Here is a 21,221-nt window from a genome sequence, read left to right on the forward strand (position 1 = left end):
ATGTCTTCGGATTCTTCTACCCCTCGAGATGGTAGTGCTGAAGGACACTCTGCGAAAGCTCTGAAAGGTTCCCAGTCTTGAGCCTCAGGAGGTTGTGCTTGTTCTCGGGGTGGTGATCTTGGTATTGACTCTTTAGCTGAACAGCCAGGCTTCCAGTGTACCACTGCCACATCCTTATGCACTGCTTACTATTATCCCCTTGTCTCTGACCAGCCGAATTGACTGCGATGCTAGACGTCTCCCCTTTTGAATAACCCTCCGCAACTTGTGGCCATGCTCTTCGGAGTAACTGATCAGCGTGACGCCTATATGATCGTCCACTACTACTTGTTACTAAATATGTCAAGGGCCCTTCCTTAGCCTTGATGACTCCCAACAGCCATTTTTTAGCCCCACTGTGATTCCTGTACAGCACTGGATCTCCAACATCAAAACATCTCACCGTTTCAGGGATTTTCAAAGTTTGACGATCCTCACAAGCCTTTGGGTGTATCTGTTCCAATGTTGTACACAATGACCTACCCATCAGCAGCATTGATGGCGTCTTGTTAGTCACTGTACAGGGTGTTGTCCGTAAAGAAAACAGCATACGAGCCAATCTTGTTTGCCAATCACCACTCGAAAGTTTCTTAAGTTTCCCTTTAATAGTTTGTACAATTCTTTCAGCCTGGCCATTTGTAGATGGGTGAAATGTGTTGTTCGTATTAGTCGAATCCCATTCTTTGTTAGAAAAGTTCTCATTTCCGCAGACACAAAAGCTGTTCAATTGTCACTCACTATACTATGTGGTAGGCCATGCGAGCTGAATATGTCTCTAAGCTCTCTGATGACTGATGTAGAGGTCATAGACTGCACCCTCCTGACTTCTGGCCACCTGAAGTATGCATCAACAACTATCAGGAACACTTTCCCTTGAAATGGGGCCAAAAAAATAAATGTGTATTCTTTGCCACGGTTTTGTTTCTGCAATCCAAGAAATGTCTTTCACTTTTGGGGGGTTTGCTCGTTGCTGCTGACATTCCACACGTTGTCCAACAATGGCTTCAATGTTGGTGTCCATCTTAGGCCACCACATGTAGCTGCGGGCTAATGCCTTGGACCTGACAACTCCATCATGTGCTGCATGCAGTACCTGTAACAAATGTGACCTTAAAGAGGGTGGAATAATCACACGGTTCCCCCACAAGATGCAACCTTTGTAGACAGACAATTGTTCTTTACGACGAACATATGGACGAAGATCTTCTGCAACATCTCCCTCTGGCCAACCCATACAAGTATTTTGTTTAACTTGAGCTAGTGTCGGATCCTCTTCTGTATCTTGTGCTATCTTGTCTGCTCTTACTGGCAAGTCTGACATTTCTTCCAACATCAACACATCACCCACTATTGGAATTTTAAACATCTCTGACTATATAGGCAACTGGCTCAATGCATCAGCATGGCCAATCTTGGTACCTGCCTTGTGAACTAGCTGGTAGTCGTACATGGCTAGCCACAAACTCCAACGCAACAGCCGGGGAGACAGTATGTCTGGTGTTTGCTTAGTGGGATCCAATAGGCGCAGTAATGGCTTATGATCGCTCACAATAATAAATGGTCTTCCTGTCACATACTGGCGGTATTTCGTGACTCCAAACATAATAGCTAATGCTTCTTTATCCAGTTGTGAGTAGTTTCTTTCCTGCTTATGCAAGTTTCGTGATCCAAAAGCAATAGGTGCCTCACACCCATCTTCCATTACATGGGCTAAGACTGTGCCCACTCCATATTCCGAAGCATCACAGGTGAGAATGAGATGCTTTTGTGGATCATAGTGTGTCATCACCACATCCGACTGCAACAGTTCTTTCGCTTTGCCAAATGCCTCGCTATGTTCATGGGTCCATTTCCAAAGGGTCCCATGATCCAATAAGCGGTGAAGGGGTTCTAGTACCTCTCGTAAAAGTTCGAAAGACCCAGAAATGACTGAAGCTCTTTACGGGATGTCGGTTCTGGAGCCTTGTGGATCGCTTCGATCTTCTCCTGTGTTGGATGCACACCTTCCTCATCAATTCTGTACCCCAAAAACACAACACTGTGTACAGCAAACCTGCATTTTGACTTTTTCTGCCGCAGTCCTGCCCTATCTATCCTTCCCAAGACCTCATGTACCTGCTGCCAGTGTTCCTCTGCATTTCTTCCAGTAACTAAAATATCATCTAACAATACCACTACCCCAGCTATCCCAGCCAACATCATCTCCATTTGTCGCTGAAAAATTGCTGGACCACTACTAACACCGAATGGTAGTAGCTTCACCTTAAACAGCCTCTTCATTGTATTTACTGTCAGCACCTCAGAGGTTGCCTCATCAACTGAAAGCTGCAGATATGCGTCCTCTAGGTCTAACTTTGTAAATATAGTCCCACCCGTTAGGTTAGCAAACTCTTCATTTATTGTGGGAAGCGAATAAACACTAGTTCTGCAAACGTTATTCACAGTAAATTTGTAGTCCCCACAGATGTGTACTGATCCATCTGCTTCACGGATTGGTACAATGGGAGCGGCCCATGCAGAATGTGTTACAGGTTCATAAACCCCTCTTTCCACTTACCTGTCAATTTCTTCACCCACTCTGTCTCGCAACGCGAAGACCACCACACGACTTTTCTTGAATATCGGCTTCACATCTGGCTGTAACTCTATAGTCACTGGAGGCCCTACATAGTGGCCTAACTCTGCATTATCAAAAACTCGTGGATGTTGGTTTAACATTTTACATACCTCATCTTGTGTGAATGCATGAACACCGTGGACATATATACCTAGTGGCTCAAACCAGTTTCTCCCTAACAAACTTGGTCCTCGTCCCTCAGCAACCAGCAGCAGCAGTTTGGCTTCAGTATTACTAGTCTTGACCTCTGCTTCTAATGACCCTAACACTCTCAGCCTCTCTTTTGTCCACATCTGTAGCACCAGTTTAGTCTCATTTAACTGCGGGTTCTCAAGCCATAACTGCTTGAATGTATCCCAACTAATGATAGTGTGGTATGCACCTGAGTCAATTTCCATCATATGTATTTTACCATTTAACTTGAGCTCCATTAGCATTGGCAGTTTTGGCTGCGCATTAGCTGTGGTCCTATAAAGACTATAAATCGGTGACTCTTCCGACTCTTCTAGTTCCACCTGATCAGACATTTTGTAAGTTTTACTTGTACCTTCTCGACCAGGATTACTTCTGTCACTACGATCATGCCAACCTTGCCTGTCTTTCTTTGCTTTCGTAAGTCCCTTCTTTTTTGCAATGCAAGCCCGTTACAAATGACCTGGCTTAGAACAAAAGTTACAAATGGTGCGGCAGTGCCAACACTGTTCTGGGGAGTGTTCACCGTTACATCTCCAGCAAATCCTTTCCTCTGGTGACTTTTTTCTTGCCCCTTGCCCTTTGTCCAACTGGTGCACCATCTTGGTTCCACTCACCGTCACTTTATGCAATGCTTCCGAGACTTCTTCTACACTACCCCTTATATCCAACACATTACGCCCAGTCATTTCTGCTGCAATTGCCATATCCATCGCATCCTTAAAAGTTAATTCAGGTGTGGCAAGGAGGGCATGCTGCAGCATCTTATCCCGCACAGCACACACGAGGCGATCTCGTAACATCCTCTCGAGATCTGGGAAATTACAATGTACAAATAATCGCCGCAGCTCTGCCACATACTGCGAGATCGACTCGCCATCCCCTTGATCCCTTCAATGAAACTTGAATGTCTCGACAATTTCACTAGGTTTCGGCTCAAAATGGTTCGTCAGCGGGGCAAGCAACTTCCAGAGTTGATTTCGGCGCTATTAACGAAGTCACTAAATCGTACACTTCGGTGCCACATACTGTAAAAAAAATCGCTCGTTTCTCCTCATTCTTAGTTATGTGGTTAGCCACAAAACAAAACTGTAGGCGCTCTGAATATGTTCGCCACGTGTCTCGTCCCGGAATGAATTCGCCAAAGGATTGAAAAAGCGCCATGTTTTCGATCATCCCTTAACCGCACAATCGTCGTTTACACACACTGCAGGCATCGCATCAGTACCGTTTTACCTCATCGCCATTATTATGTTCTGCACATGTCTTTATTTATTAAAGACACAAATCTTAACATTGTAGGTTCCCTTTCAAAAACATGGCTACAGTTCAACTGTCACATATATAATACCAACCAGACAACACAACTATCTTAAACCAGATAATGCCAACCTTGTCATACAAAATATCTTAAACTAAATACATAACATGCATGATGAGCCATGAGCTTCTGCGATTTCTAAAGATTTGGTTCATGATGTGGATAACCAAAATTTGAGAGGACAACTGATTCACAATTTCAACGTCAGGTGAATTACCACAGTTTTCAATGTCCATTTTGTACACTATTGTTTCGGAGAAACTGAATTATCAAAAATAGTGTTAATGCTGAATTCCAAGGCTGCTTTGAGATGATTACAAAACAAAAAAATCGAGCAGTGCTTTATCGTTTTTGACTCAGTACCATCAGGAAGGAGATGAATTGTGGGACCACATCGTTACAGGATATGAGACTGGGTGCCTCACATGACCCCTCAGCATGGGCGTACCCAAGGGGGGAGGGGGGTTATGGTGGTTTAACCCCCCCCCCCCCAAGGAAATATGTTCATTTTTGTCAGGCATGTCGCAAACAAAAATGGAAATAAAATCGGTTGTATGCATGATTTACTACATATATTTTTAGTTTTGATAGATCGAGACATTATGTGTACAGAACACGTCGAGAGAATCGATATTATTCGACTCCTTATCTAATATGTAGTTTATAGTTCCTCCCTCACTGGGTAGGTAGCGTTAAGTATTGAGATTTGTGCATACTGCTTAGACACAGGTTGGCGGATGGCGTTGTTTCTGTGTTGTGTAGTGTTAACGTAAACGAATTGATGCCAAAGAGGGTCTACTCCCACGAGGTTTGCATGTCATTTAATACAATATTTAATATTATTGTGAGTAACTTGTGAATTTTTCAGTTGTGGTGTTTAGTGGAAAGAAATAGTCTTTCTGCATACTTCCCTCATAAACTGGGGGCAATGTCGGTTCATACTTAAAATATTTTAATTGTATAATAATGTTTTAGAGTGTATACTTTCTGGTTATTGGTTTCATGGTCATTATCAAAACTATTTCAAAATTATTTCTGTATGTAACCAAAAACAATTATTATTAAAATGTATTCACTTATGGCACCAGCTAATATTTGCTATAAAAATATTTAGGATTGAACGTTACTGCATTGGATGTGATTCGATTGGTTTGCGTACCTATTTCATTTCTATTCTTTGCTACATTTTTTGGTTGTGATTTTTTGATTTTTGAGATTTAACTTTCCAATTCAATATATAAGAGAACAATATACAGTAAAGCATCAATATAGAAAACTTCAGTACAAAGAATACTTCACTATTAGGAACAAACCATTTGGTTGTTTTAAAAATAAGTCGATGGGATTTATTAAGGAATTTTTCAATTTTTATTTTATTATAAAGACCTTCAATACACAGACAAGTTCTAGTTTTGGTCCTTTGGAGTTTTTAATAATGAAGCCGTACTGCAAACTTCTTATATAAAATTTAATTTTTAAAGTATGTAACTTTTGTGTAGCTATTTCATGTTTCTCAGACTGTGTCTTATCAGTTAATGCATGTGTGTCTTTTTTGTAGACTTTAAAAAATTTCAATATAAATAAAATTACTTTAACAAACTAGCCAAATTTGGGTATGTTTGTGTTCTTTTTATTTAAATTTAACTGTATACTGCTGTAAAATTCAAAGCTTTTATTTAAAAAATTTAAGAATACACGAAATACCTAGTTTTTCATTCTTTGTTTTTTATAAGTTACAAACATAGGTGTCATTTTATTTGGTTAGAAAATGATATTCAATTTCACATGTTAATGTTATAGCTATAACGTATACCTATACCTTTGCTATTTTGTCCATCTGTTAGATGCTATTATTTCATTTATCATTACTAAAAGGTTTAAGTTTTAATTTGAAATGCAGAATTTTCTATATCCTAAATTGAGTGAGGTGGCACAATGCTTAACAATAAACATATGTCTTAAGACAATAATAATTTATGCAAACTCAGAAAATTAAAGGAAACATAACTAAAAGGCTAAAAAGGCACTGAAAGAAAGGTTAAATTTTTCTTTTATATATGGTGTATTTTTTTTATTACAGAAAATGAAACGTTCCAGTCAAAAACAGTCATCACTGACTACCTTCGTTGTAAAAAAAAACCAAAACACTAAATGATGAGGGTGGGGGTAAAGAAACTGCAGAATCAAATACACAGATGCAAATTGAAAATGTCAAAAGCCCTACTGATTCAGGTTAAATTCGGGTCAGAACACGTTAAACATATGCAACAGTCAGTGGGACATTGGACTTTTCATCGGAAGAAACAATTTGGATGATTTATCGAAAGAAAATCTCTTGAAGTGTCCATGGACTCCTCCTAAAGACTACTGCTTCCCTGTGCAAACAAAAAGAAATTTGCGTTTTCAAATCGCATTGTTTTCTAAGTTTCCTTGGTTGACATACACGCAGCACTTACAAGGAGCCCTTTGTCGACATTGTGTTTTGTTCGCCCAAGAAGCAGCAGGGAAAGGAAGTCACCAGCAACTCGGATCCCTTGTGACAAAAGAGTACGCAAATTGGAAAAATGCACTGGAGTGTTTTTCAGAACATGCAAACACTTCTTATAAAAAAAAATGCAGTGAATTCGCGGAAAACTTCCTGAAGGTAGCACAAGGGCAACAACAGCCCATACTTAAACAAATCAGCAAGGAGCGTGCCCTACAAGATGAAGAAAACAGAGTAATTCTTGGTTCCATCGTTGAAACAATAATTCTATTGGAAGGCAAGAACTTGCTCTTAGAGGTAAGCATGATGCAGGAAATGTTATGACACAAGCCACAGACATCAGTGATGGAAATTTTAGATCTCTTCTAAGATTCCATGTGCAAGCAGGGGATTCTATATTGGAAAAACACATTGTAAGTGGTGCAAAAAATGCAACGTATACAAGCCCAAAAATTCAAAATCAAACTATTGATATTTGTGGTGATATTATTCAAGATGAAATCGTTCACAAAATAAACAAAGCCAAGTGTTTTTCAGTCCTTGTAGATGAAACTACAGACATAAGAACAGTGGAACAGCTGTCATTATGTGTCCGATGGTTCGATGTTGATTTGGTTACTTTTACTCCTGTAAAATATTTGACTAGACAAGGGCTTGCAGAAACAATTACTGCAGCACTGAATCATCATGGCATCCATTATGAGTACCGAATTGGTCAAGGCTACGATGGTACCTATATATGGCTTTGTATGATCACTGTAGCACTCATTCTTTAAACCTGGCTCTTGTAGATTCATGTTCTCTGCCTACAATTCGTAACTGTATAGGTACAATTAAGTCAGTTGGTTCATTCTTTTGAATGTCTGCAAAAAATACGCCCATTCTTAAAGATACCATTAAAGAACTTCTGCCTTCATCTGCACATTCTAATTTGTTGGCAAAGTGTGAAACTCGATGGGTTTACAATCATGAAGCAGTGCTGCATTTCAAAGAAATTTATGAGCAAATTGTACAGTCTCTTCTAAAGATTCAAGAATTCGTCAACAGAGAAGCATCCCAAAAAGCCCAACATTTGTACTGTGCAATAATTCAAAGTGAATTTGTTGTTGCTTTGAATACCTTGTGCCGGAAATTAGGCATTTCGTCGCTTTTTTTTAATTTATTCTATAATTTTAAAATTTTTTGGGGTTTCCATTTTTTTTAATTTATCTGGTGGTTAATGGGGGTGATTTACTTTTTGTTAGGCCGGTGTACGCCACCGATTTAAACTTGGTGCCAGTGGACCGAAGCCCCTTCCCAGGGGGCCAATCTGATATTTTGCTGTCTAAGGTGGACATGGTCAGCCCGGTTGAAATTTCTCTCGCCTGCAGTCACGCCCCGAGTTTGTAATTTTAATTCCCTGCATGACCAAAACTGCTTTGAGCAGCTCCTGGGCTGCAAGCTGCTACCTTGTAGAGGCCTGCTGAGAAAAGCATGTCTCGTCACGAAGCAGTCTCCAGTGGAGCTGCGTTCCCACCTTAGTGGCTATTTCTGCCCCCCCCCCTTCCTCTCTCTCCTCCTCACTTTAGTTCTGAGAAATTAAGCTAAGAGCAGTGACCGGACGGGACGATGACCTGATGCAAAAATCTTCTCCCGGGTCCGACAGACACATCCCTGACATCTAGCGGCAAAAAAAGTAACCGCGGGCCTGGTCGCCAGCGTGCAGAGCTTACCCTCATGACACCTGGTGGCCAGTCTGCTCACCACCTCAAGTAGTTCCCCCTTACGCCGCTAGAAGGCAGCGTCGCGGTGCCATAAGGCACTATGCTTTCCTCTCGCGGCCCGGAGAAGTCGATTGTTCTTTGCTTTCGTTTCGGTCCGGTAGAGAGCGCGCATGTCGTGTTGTTGTCACGACCGCCTCGGACTCCTTCGGAAATTTTCGGCTTAGAACCGAACCTACCCCCTCCTTTGACCCGGGGCCTTACCGCCCGATTTAATTAGGTGCTTTGGCCGATGGCGGGCACTCAGCCCTCTGACCTCGGCTACTGACCTCGTCTTCTCTACGTCCTCTGCGCTAAGAGGCTTTTTGCAGGAACGGTGATTTTCGCGTGCTCGAGAATGTAGTCAGTTTGCTTAAGGGATGTGATCCCGTTTGTACAGTAGCCAGGCAGAGGTAGTTTTTAGAAAAGTCATGCGTAGTTAAATTTTTATTTCTTCTTATTTAATTCTAAAAATTCCGGTTTCGTCCGCGCATCCTGATTTCTCGGTCCGCGGCATCCTGATGTCGGCGCGAGACACCTAGTGAGCTCCGAACTCTACACCCTGGTTGGTGAGTAATTTTTTTTCTTTTCCCCCCCATTCCCGTTTGTTGGCCTTTTGCGCCGACGGTATAGGACTGTCTGGAAGCAAGTCTAATTCGTTTTGGATTTGATTTGGGTTTCAGACAGGGTCGAAGTGCTGGAGAGACAAATTGCTCCCAGCTCGTGGTCCTGCACCTCCACTGCGGGTCACGTTAGAAGAGAGGTTTCCGCGACCCGAAGTTATCTTTTGAAGACCCGGGTGGTAATGTGAAATCAACATCCCCCCCCCCCCACTTTCTAGCTACGAACTACATTAATCGAATGAATAGCCTACCAGCGAACAGTGCTTTCCTGAATCAATAAAACTAATCATCGATGTAATTGTTGTAATTGTTGGGACATTCAAATTTGGTGCAATTTTTAAATTTTTAATTATGTAATAATTTTTGCTAAGGTGTAACATGTACTGTTTTAATTAATCCTGGGGCGCCCCCTTTAACTTTGTTATTTTCTAAAATTTTTATTGTCAGGTTTGAATAATACGAACACAAAATTCCTTAATAATAAAACAGGGAACCTATAGACCAAGCTACTTGTGTAGTGTTAATTTATTTATGATATACCTTGTTCCCTTAAAAGATCCACCAGCTCCCCAGTTGCTTGTGTCAGGGAGTTCCAAATTATCTTGTTCTCCACCTCGTGCCACCTCTGGTCAATAACTTAATTGTCTCATTTTCTTGCCCAGCAGTTTACAAGGCTCTTTTTTAATTAATTTAAAATAATTAAACTTTGAGGCACGAGGGGCATTACAATTGGTAGCAGAGCGTGGTTTGGTCTATAGGCATACCTAAATCGAGTAGGCATACCTAAAAAATAATAATAATAATAATAATAAATATAAAAAAAAATTAATTTAATTTTTGTGATAGCAAATTTGTAATAATAACATTGTGAACTGATCGCTGGTACACCCGGTAGTTATATTGTCACGTGCACCTAGCCGGTGCCACCGCCATTTCTGTCACGTGCACCTAGCCGGTGCCACCGCCATTTCTGTCACGATCCACCTTCAGAGGGGGGGGGGCGAGAATCGTAGCTCTTTACATAGAAACAACTCGCTTGGCATCAACTAGTCTTAACTTCATAAAATACTTTACTGTACCTAGGATCATAGGTTCGTCATCCCGTACAGGATGTCTGGTGAGAGCTGAACTAAGGAGATTTTGCAAAATAACATAATACTTAATTAAAATTATTTTATTCTTAAAGTCAAATACTCAACATCATTTTAAAGAACATTTAAATAGCGGGATTACAATTTAAAACAATAATCTCTTTACTTCCTTAACGATTGAACGACCTTACAAGAGAGAGAATGAGAGAACTTCACTAAACACTTCCCTAGTCCTTCCGAATACCTCAAATCATAATTAATACTTAAAATTAAAACAAAGATAAGTCCATACTCACATTTTCCGAAAAGCCTTTCTTGATCGATTACTTTAAAAAAATAACGTAGGGGCCTCTCCTGCCCTTGAAATCCCGAACGAACATTACATTTTAAAAACTATGACGCGTGACCCCTGACGAGGGCCATAGCCTCCGCCCGAAAGCTTGACGACTACATTATGACCTAACTTAAATTAAACGACTCGTGGCCTCTGGCGTCGACCATAGCTTCCGCCCGAAAGCTTGAATTCCTACATCACGAACGAACTAACAACTCGTGACCACAGGTGAGACGCATAGCCTCCGCCTGAGTGAGCCTGAATTCCTACATCACGAACGAACTAACAACTCGTGACCACAGGTGAGACGCATAGCCTCCGCCTGAGTGAGCCCCGATTCACCACTCACTTGCGCTTAAATTCGCGCGCCCTGCCGCGCCTACCATAACAAAAGCTCGTTATTGAAGTCAAATTTACTAAACAACTAACTAGAACATCTGGGAAGACTACCCCCCCTCTACCCCAATGTGCAGGCCACACCGCGCGGCTTGTTACGACAGCGCGCCCCAGTAACTGCGGCCCGTGGCTGCGCCAGCGCGCGGCCAAACAAACAAACAAAATTCTGCAAGCCCGCAGCGCGCCGCGCCGGCCCTGTGCCCCAATTACATGGTCACGCCACTTGCGCTGACGAGTGAACAGAGCAGCCAGCCCAGAGTCCCGTCAGTAAAGTCCCTAAATTTGATTTCAACAACCCTGCAAAATTTCAACCCGCGACATAACCCTCCCCTCACAGAGCTCGAGCCCCATCGAGCTACTTCAAAATTACAAATTGTCTTTTTCCATTAAACCATAACTATAAATTCCTCATTTCACAAAAATAATAATTTTCTTAGTTCCTTGCTGTCTGAACATACATCTAGATTCTGCATAAGATTTATTTTAAAACAACAAGTATTCATAAAATTAAATGTAAAACTTTTATCTGGTTTGTTCTCACAGGAACCTTCAGAGGCTCGAGTTCTTAATTCTAAAAAAATTGTTCTGTTAGTGAAGCTCTCTTTACAAATTAAATTACTGTTCTTAGTTTCTCATTATTCGTTAAACAATGTGCAAATTCTTGATAATTATTATTTTTTTTTTTTTTTCGGTTTCCGTTTATTACCATACTTCTTTCGTTCTTCAAAAAAAATTAAGTGTCCTTACAGTGTTTCAATTAATTAAACTCTTATCTCGTGAAGGTTGGTGCAACTCCTCGAAGTCAGTGTTGTCGAGAAGAGTAGCTCCCTGGGCTGGCCATCAGCAAACACCACTCAACTCCAACAGCTACTGGACTGGCTTCCAGGGCAGCTCACAACTTCTCCCCACATCTGCTTCGGAGTTGTGCCATCCTCATCACGAACAGATTACAATTCTGAAACATCATCAACAGGCATTACCATCACGCCTGACAAATACAAAACTAACTACTAAACTGCAATCGATGGGCAAGGATGCAAACACACAAAAAAATAAAATTAATTAATTCAACTGCTAACATAAAGTATCCCACCCTTAGCATAATCTAATCAGGCAAATAATTTGATAGGAAAAACTTAAGGAAGGGAAACATGACCTCCAATGATTTTCCCTAACTCTTGAGTCTTGATCTTCTCTATACAGCAAATAGTCCCCACGAAGTAACTGGGTTGAAGGTCAGTTCACATGACCCACCCATAACCTCTTCTACTCTTCTTTTCTTCTGGGGGCAACCACAATGCCCACCAATCTCTCTCCATGGTGCCGAACCAGCTATCCCATGAGAGTAAACAACGTAGTCAATAGAAGCGCAGAGGGGAAACACCAATCTCTGGCTTGTCGAGTCATAAAACTGCTTTATCTTCTTCTTCTTCTGAGTAAAAATATCTGACTAACCTTGCTTCTATTCTTCCAAACAGTAAAAGTTCATCAGGTATCTTCATGAAAGAAACATTCTAACTAATAATTCTTCATTTTTCTTCTTCTTTATTTCTGTTAGTTGTAATAGAAGGCCATGTTAGGGAGGTTATAGGGAAAAAGAGTGGCCAATTCCCACCCCATCACCCACCTAGATCATGACTAATTAACTTTTAAACTTTCTATTTCAAACAAATAAAAAAAAAACATTTTTTTTTATTCAAACTTTTAAACTATAATTACTTTTACTTCATAACCTCAAAAGCTAATCAATAATTCTAAATGAAATTGTGATTTACTGCATCCTTGTTCCATCCGATCTGTTTGTTTATAACCTTTCTTGTAAAGTATAAAATTTTCAAACATTACTAATTCAAAAAAAAATTAAATTCTGGTGTCCTTTGAGTTACAATTAACTTTACTATTTCTTAGCTTGAAATAATTTAAGTTTTCAGAACTATTTCATTGTCTAATTCACAACACTTAAAAATCAACTCAAAACAACAAATCATCAAAATCAATAAGATCATCTGACCTACCTATCAGTACTGTGAACTTGAACTGTTCGTACATATTTATAATAAGCTATTGTATTTAAATTCCAACCTAAATAAGGTTTAAAAAAAACTACTAATCCCTCTGTAAATTAAGAAAATTAACTTTAAAAATTAAACTTAAGGTATTAGTTCTTTTTGACAGCTACCACAACTCACTAGTTCCATTACATTACTATAACCTAAAAAGTTCTGTAAATAATGTTTATAACAAAAAAAAAACTCCAGTTACTGTCTTCCATAAAAAAAAATAAAACTTTACATGACCTTATTAATCTCCACTTGTAAGTCCATGGCTGCCAGCTTTCTCTTCTCTTGAATCTTCAGTCTTGGCTCTTGTTTCAGTGACCTTGTATCTTGTCTCTCGAACTCTTGTCATCTTGTAAACTGGACTGCTGCTCAGCTCATCTTAAGGAATCTGTAACAGTTTCAAAAATACATGTTAATTTAAATTACATAATTCCTGTTCTTTGGTCCTAAAAAAAATTGTATTATTAGTACACATTACCCTGAAACAACATTATTATTCATTGTTTATTACTTAAAAAAAATGCTTTACCATAAAATCCTTTTTTGTTCTTTTCATTAGGCCTATTTATTTTCCTTCTTCTTAATTAAATTCTGCTTCAAATGTTAATCCTAACTTAAGACCTACCATCTATTTATTATTCATTACCTACATTATTTATGTTACCCTAAAATTCCCATAAGTTTCTAATACTTCCTATCAAAGACATTCTCTCTAAAAAAAAATTTACTTGTGACTCTTAACTTAACAAACTTAAAAAAAACTTTTACACTAGACTTAACTTATTATTCATTCTTAGTTACTAAATTTCTATATGTAAACTTTAGTACTTACAAACAAAAACTGCCTATTTCTCTCTACCTCTTAATCTCTTTCAATTATTACAATAATAATGTTACCTTGCATCTTTAAACTTTCTTCTTTTCAATTAAATTAGACATCTCATAACAATAAAAATTCTGCCTATACTCTTCTTATGGGTGTACAACCCAACAACAAAATTTCAAATTCTCAAGTTTCCTTATATTTAAATTATGCAATACAAATAACCTCTGTGGTGCCTGTACCCTTTTAGGCCTACCACCTTCTCCTCTCACATCATGACAACTCTTATTCCTCGGGGTCTGTATTCACTGTTCCAAATCAAATATCTCAAATAAATTAAAAACAAATTTATTATTTTAAGAAAACAAAAATTTACATTGACTTTACTATGGAGCCTGGAAATCTTAATGTCTCACAGCAGCTAACATGACTAAATCCCATGGAACCCCAGGTTTACATAACCTGTGCCCAAAAATTTAAGCATACCAGGCTTTCTCTGCACTGGTTTTACAGCATCACACACTATTTAGGGCCCCTGATCTGCCATCAGTCCCAAGGAGTTTTCCCACAACCCCTCTCTACACAAGCGCCTACCGCATTCCTCTCAATTGGCTATCGGTTTTACGGCATTCTTTTGGGATCCGACCATCAAGTTAGGGCTAATCGAACACTAAACCTCCATACTTCCAAACTAATGTAAATCAATTAAATTTTCTCTGTAAATTCTAAAAATCAAAAAAAATTATTCCAACATGCCAAAGAAACTTCCAAAAAAAATTCATAATCTTATCTTCAAACCATTAAAATAAAAATAAATAGATTACTCTGTTTTCTCCTTAATAACTGTAAACTGTCAACAAATATCATGTCGTAAATTTTAACTATGCTTACTGACTCTTAATCATAAAATCTCATTTGTCCTAATTAATAAACAACCGATTTCCTTAAAATCTCACAGTATCTCTCACACTCAAACTTCACTGGCTGAATATCTCAATAAATTCAAAAACAATTATCTAAACTCTTAAAGAAACTCCTCCCCAATTATTCAAATTACTTCACCTTATTTTATTTCATTACTTAAAACACCTTACTCAAAAAAATTAATTAATTATCTAGCTATCTTCCATTATTATTTATTTACCGAACAAAACTTTCTCCTAAATTAATTTAGTAAAATTCAATTTCACATTAGGCAAGTACACTAACTCTCTACAGCAATGTTTCTCATTTCCCTCCTTCCTAACTGAATCCAATCTTACTTAACCTCCAGGGAATTTACCTCACAAAATAACCAAAAATTTCACTGTAGTGCCTATCTGCTATAGGCCCACTACACAGGGGGCTCTAACCCCACCAACAAACTTCATTGAAATGGTACCCTATCCCATACAGGATAGCCACTTCGGTACTACATGGGGAACTCCTGCCCCAAACTACTCACAACTCTCAGGATTCTCCTGACCCTTAATTCCGTAGTCAGCCCATCTCCTATGGTCTGCGCTACAATTCCCTTTCTTCCCAGGGACACAACGCCTCACCTTAGGGTCCCTCGCCCTAATGAAAACATTAATTTTGTCTCTCTGTTCTTTTGGAGTAAATTCCCTCTACACACAAAATCTAGCCTTCCCAGTTTTCTCAATGCTTATCGATTTTATAGTGTACCTCCTTAATAATGTTTACAAATCCCAAAAAAATATTTTTAAAACCGAGGTAGAATTTAACTAACAAAAACATAAACAACTTACAACGAAACACTTCTAGCCTATACATCATACACTTCTTAAATTAAATTACTTACATACTGAAAGTTCCTCTTCTCCTAAAACACACTTAAATTTAAATTTATTTAACCAATAGTCTATTTTCTTATCGCTAAGTTACCGTACAGCTGATCAAAACAAGGTCACGGCCTGTCCACGTCTCCGTATGAGCCCGTGACGTCACCGAATTCCATCAGGTGCGCCAACCCTCGCTTGCGGTTCCTCCGTTCTCCGCTAGGTCTCAGCACCTCCCCGTCACGTGTTCACTCTGCCACGTCCACTGACGTGTCGTTCTGAAACAACTCTCAACATTTTTCTAATTAAAACAAAACATCACTATAAATTCTATAACTCTCTTTTACATAAACTCTCGTTTTCTCTTTAATTCCTTTCTAACGTTTATCCTTCCCTCGACTGATTTAATTCGTACGTCTCGTCTCCTACGCGCACGACAACAAAACAAACTTCACTTGAAAATAATTCCTATTTACGACAAAAAATTTTTATTTTAAATTATAATTCTCTTAACCTACAATCTTAAAATGAACTTCAATTAAATTAAACCACTTGCATTATCTCTAATAAGCATTTAACTTATAACGTATTCTCCTCACGTAATAATCCCCGATATAAATCTACAATAAATTCAACGACTTAAAACAACTTATCACTATTAACTTTATCCTTACAAGTATCCTCAAATAAACATCTGTTACGTCAAAAAAAAAATCTCAAAGACTTCCTCCACTATAGACTAAAATTCCGTAATCCTCTCCTCAAGTAAACTCTTAATAACCTGCTATCAGAAGCTGAAACTAACTTAATAATAAACATAAAAATCTACCTCTCTCTCTCTCCAGAAATAGAACCTATCCGGCGAACTCTACCATTTCTGTCACGTGCACCTAGCCGGTGCCACCGCCATTTCTGTCACGTGCACCTAGCCGGTGCCACCGCCATTTCTGTCACGATCCACCTTCAGAGGGGGGGGGGGGCGAGAATCGTAGCTCTTTACATAGAAACAACTCGCTTGGCATCAACTAGTCTTAACTTCATAAAATACTTTACTGTACCTAGGATCATAGGTTCGTCATCCCGTACAGGATGTCTGGTGAGAGCTGAACTAAGGAGATTTTGCAAAATAACATAATACTTAATTAAAATTATTTTATTCTTAAAGTCAAATACTCAACATCATTTTAAAGAACATTTAAATAGCGGGATTACAATTTAAAACAATAATCTCTTTACTTCCTTAACGATTGAACGACCTTACAAGAGAGAGAATGAGAGAACTTCACTAAACACTTCCCTAGTCCTTCCGAATACCTCAAATCATAATTAATACTTAAAATTAAAACAAAGATAAGTCCATACTCACATTTTCCGAAAAGCCTTTCTTGATCGATTACTTTAAAAAAATAACGTAGGGGCCTCTCCTGCCCTTGAAATCCCGAACGAACATTACATTTTAAAAACTATGACGCGTGACCCCTGACGAGGGCCATAGCCTCCGCCCGAAAGCTTGACGACTACATTATGACCTAACTTAAATTAAACGACTCGTGGCCTCTGGCGTCGACCATAGCTTCCGCCCGAAAGCTTGAATTCCTACATCACGAACGAACTAACAACTCGTGACCACAGGTGAGACGCATAGCCTCCGCCTGAGTGAGCCTGAATTCCTACATCACGAACGAACTAACAACTCGTGACCACAGGTGAGACGCATAGCCTCCGCCTGAGTGAGCCCCGATTCACCACTCACTTGCGCTTAAATTCGCGCGCCCTGCCGCGCCTACCATAACAAAAGCTCGTTATTGAAGTCAAATTTACTAAACAACTAACTAGAACATCTGGGAAGACTACCCCCCCTCTAACCCAATGTGCAGGCCACACCGCGCGGCTTGTTACGACAGCGCGCCCCAGTAACTGCGGCCCGTGGCTGCGCCAACGCGCGGCCAAACAAACAAACAAAATTCTGCAAGCCCGCAGCGCGCCGCGCCGGCCCCGTGCCCCAATTACATGGTCACGCCACTTGCGCTGACGAGTGAACAGAGCAGCCAGCCCAGAGTCCCGTCAGTAAAGTCCCTAAATTTGATTTCAACAACCCTGCAAAATTTCAACCCGCGACAATATTGCTTTTCTATTTTAAAGTTATGATTGAGTTTTAAAGGCCCATGTGGACTTAGTCTGCGCGCGGCGCAAGAAGTCGCGGCGTGCGGTCCGCTAGCAGGCCAGCAGCGAGACGTGTCTTATCGCTCGGCTCAGCTGGCGTACCCCCCCCCCCCCCCCCCCATCAATCAGCTTGAGCCAGCGACACGCCCGTTATCTGAGGGCGACGACACGGCCCTGTTCCTCCCGCACACCCCTCTCCATTGACCATCGTGGGAGACGACCTTGCGAGCGGCAGGTCAGTCCCCCGTTGACGTATACAGGTTGGCAAGTCATACTGACAGGGGAAGCTCGCGCAGTTGTCTGAGTAGTACGGCGACTCTTTACGCAAATAAGTTTGGGCACATACCCCCCCACCTTGAAAGTGTGACTTACTCCCCGCGCATTGGGGCTAGTGGGTAGTTTATATTAATATAGGAAGCCTTAGGAGGTATTTAAAATTAAGATAGTTTTTAAGGGAGGAGTATTTATGGTGTACGTTTGAATCGTACATGTGTGTTAAATTTTTGTTTTAATTAGCAGTAATTTACGTCCGAGCAGTATGTTTAAGCCGGAGTTATTGCTGTCAGACGAGCTGACCTATGAGTTACAGCTACGCAATTTGCCCTCCAGTGGCAATGTCCAAGTCCTCAGGAAGAGGCCGCCCTTCATGATGGTGTGCCCACTAGTGTATCGAATTTGGATTTAGATGTAACTGAAGAATTCAACCTTGCTTGCGCCAAGTTTTATGATATATCGGCTTTCGTAAGCTATCTAGATGTGGAGGAAAATTTACCCAATGTCGAGGGACATATAGTCAGGCTAAAACATGTTACCCGACGTTTGCAAAACCTGAAACAGCTTTCGGCAGACCTTCTCCATGGAATTTATATAAAAGAGGTAGAACGATGTTTGCAACAGATGGCAGGTTTCCATTCAAAATTGGCGGCGAGAGCAGCCATTTTGGAAGACACACGACGCAGTCAGCATTATGTGGCTGGGGCACAGGCTTTAGGCATCGATTGTCCCGCCTTCCCGGAAGGGGACGCTCCTAGCTTGCCCCTGGGAGTAGAGCAACCCGACACGCGACAATCAGAAGTACGGGCGACGGTAAACAGACAGGAGACGGAAACGAGCAGATTACCAGACGCAGCCCCTGACTCACAGCCACTAACGTCGCTTCCAAACCAACCGATACACGTATCTACCACTCATTCAGAGCCGCTTGTGCAGTCGACGACAGCGGCGACAAACATTACGAGTCATGTGACAACCCACCCCGTCACTAGCGTGACATTTTCACAGGGATTACCAACCATGGCACACCACATGACGCAACCATACCCACCAAACATGTTTTTCCCGTATCCGACCACTCAGGGCTATTTTAACCCTTATGCTCAATTTCAACCACAGTTTCCTTCATGGCAAACCACCCCACTTCCGAGTGCTGGTATTTTGCAGCCGCCACTCATAACACCCCAGATCACTCCACCACAGGTCAGTCCCTCGGGTGCGACTCGGGAACAGATTCAGTCGCACCCGGTGCCACAAAACCAGCCTTCACCTTGGCCGGCAGGAGCCGCGGCTCAGCCCCACGACTCAGTATTGCGGAGCACGACAGCCCCAGAAACTGGCTACAGTTTCTACGGAAAAATCACCCATCCTGTAGAAAGGTTACTCAAGGATTTGCCAGAGGCGTCGGGTCTGGACGCACACAAACTGATTGATTTCCTTCGAGTCTTGTTAAAGCTACGACAAAAGGGAGGGATTCCCGACAAACAAATTTTTGAAATTGTTTACCCGTACACCCAAGCTCCCCTAAGTGAGAGGATCATGACAGCCATTGAGAATGACCTCACTTTCGACGAGTTTCATGAAGACGTGTTAAATTTTTGTATACCGAGTAGGCTACTCACAAACATCCGGTTGGAGTGGTTTAACCGACTGCAGCAGCGTAATGAAGCCTTGCCAAATTACGTGGCTGACATACGCGAAGCCAACCAGGTACTCAGGCTAAAGGTTTCCGAGAGAGAGGTCGTGAGTACGATTCTAGACGGTTTGAACCCAGCGGAGCGCTCGCGCTCAGTGTTCCAGGCACGCCCCCAAAATTATGCTGAACTAGATAAACTTTGCGTACATGCCACAAACATAGAATACGCTGATTTTCAGCGAAATAAACAAGCCACATTCGCTAGTCAACAAGGTAGCAGCGCAGGAGTGGAGCGCAGTAATTCGCAACATAAGAATGCAGCACAGAAACATCAGGGCAATACATTTTTTCTCTTCAAGGCCACAAGGGAAGTATCAACAAAATACACATTGTAATTTCTGTAAAAGAGACGGGCATTCCCTGGCCCAGTGTTACCACAAAAACAACAAACAAAATGGCGACACTCCAAAAAACGCATAACGCGGTGGCCCGAACAACCTTATTTAGGGTCACCAAAAAATTCTAATGTTAAAAATTTTTCTTATAAGTGGGAAGTTCAACTTGCGCCAAGTAATGACAGTACACAAGAAACATCATTACATAAAAACAAGAATCCTAACAACGAAGAGTCCAGGAATAAAAGTAACAAGCGAGGTCACAAACATAAACAAAGAAAGCACAATAGCAGGAGAAATAACAAAAATAAGGGAAATGGTAATTCAACGCACACGTACTCATGTAAAACGTGTGTTGATCCTACAAATAAGGGCAAGAGAAAATGCCACCAAATTTTTGGCAATATTCCTACAGTAATTCCGTATGCAGTAACAACGATTGGCGAACACACTGTACCGGGACTAATTGATACCGGATCAGCGCGCAGCCTAATTTCTGGGCGTTTGTTTAACAAGTTAAAACAGAGCAAATTAATTCTAAAGACTGAGACCACTAAGTTACAATGTTTCACAGCTTCAGAGCAGCCATTAAATATTACGTTAGCAGTTGTGATCAAGGTGAAGATTGATTTATATTCATGGAATTTCCCATTTTTGGTGTCTGATCAACTTGCCACAGACCTAATCTACGGGTCTGATTTCATTGTCAAGACAGGTCTAATCATTAATCTTCAGGCGAAGAATTTCGTTTTCAAATTCAACATGGGTAATCCTATTCCTTGTGGGACCCCTGAACAAATAGTTTCAGCTCCGGCCGAGCCAACGGCAGCCATCTTGGATCAGGGTAACACCACTTCACACGAGCACCTTAATACACAGCAGCGGGCCGCCATTGATAAATTATGCAGTAGTTTTCCAGATGTCTTGAGTAGTAAACTAGGTCGCACAAATTTAGTCGAGTATCAAATTGAGTTAGCGGATAAAATACCAGTGAGATCTCACCCTTATCAATTTTTAGGCCCTAAGATGCAGACGATGCGCAATCATGTTCAGGAGCTTTTGGAAAAAGGGGTAATCGAACCTTCGACCTCCGCCTACAGTTCCCCAGCTTTCCTGGTGCCTAAGGGCAAGTATCAACAACGATGTGTAATTGATTACAGAAAAGTTAATGAGAAAATAGTCATACAAAACATACCTTTGCCAGACCTAAACACTGCCTTTCATTGGTTCAGTAAGGCCAAAATATTTTAGTGTGT

The 21,221-nt window shown here is 40.8% G+C and overlaps 1 long non-coding RNA gene across 1 annotated transcript; it reads right to left on the minus strand.

Moving 5' to 3' along the window:
- Positions 1 to 9,958: 9,958 nt before the first annotated feature.
- LOC134533338 (uncharacterized) lies at positions 9,959 to 17,598 on the minus strand. Its single transcript, XR_010075312.1, has 3 exons — positions 16,424 to 17,598; positions 15,522 to 16,388; positions 9,959 to 13,285 (listed from the first exon to the last, which is right to left on the minus strand). It is a non-coding gene; the product is annotated as an uncharacterized LOC134533338 (long non-coding RNA).
- Between the last annotated feature and the right edge of the window lie 3,623 nt (positions 17,599 to 21,221).

Source organism: Bacillus rossius, chromosome 6 (assembly GCF_032445375.1).
Source record: "Bacillus rossius redtenbacheri isolate Brsri chromosome 6, Brsri_v3, whole genome shotgun sequence".
Classification (NCBI taxonomy): domain Eukaryota; kingdom Metazoa; phylum Arthropoda; class Insecta; order Phasmatodea; family Bacillidae; genus Bacillus; species Bacillus rossius.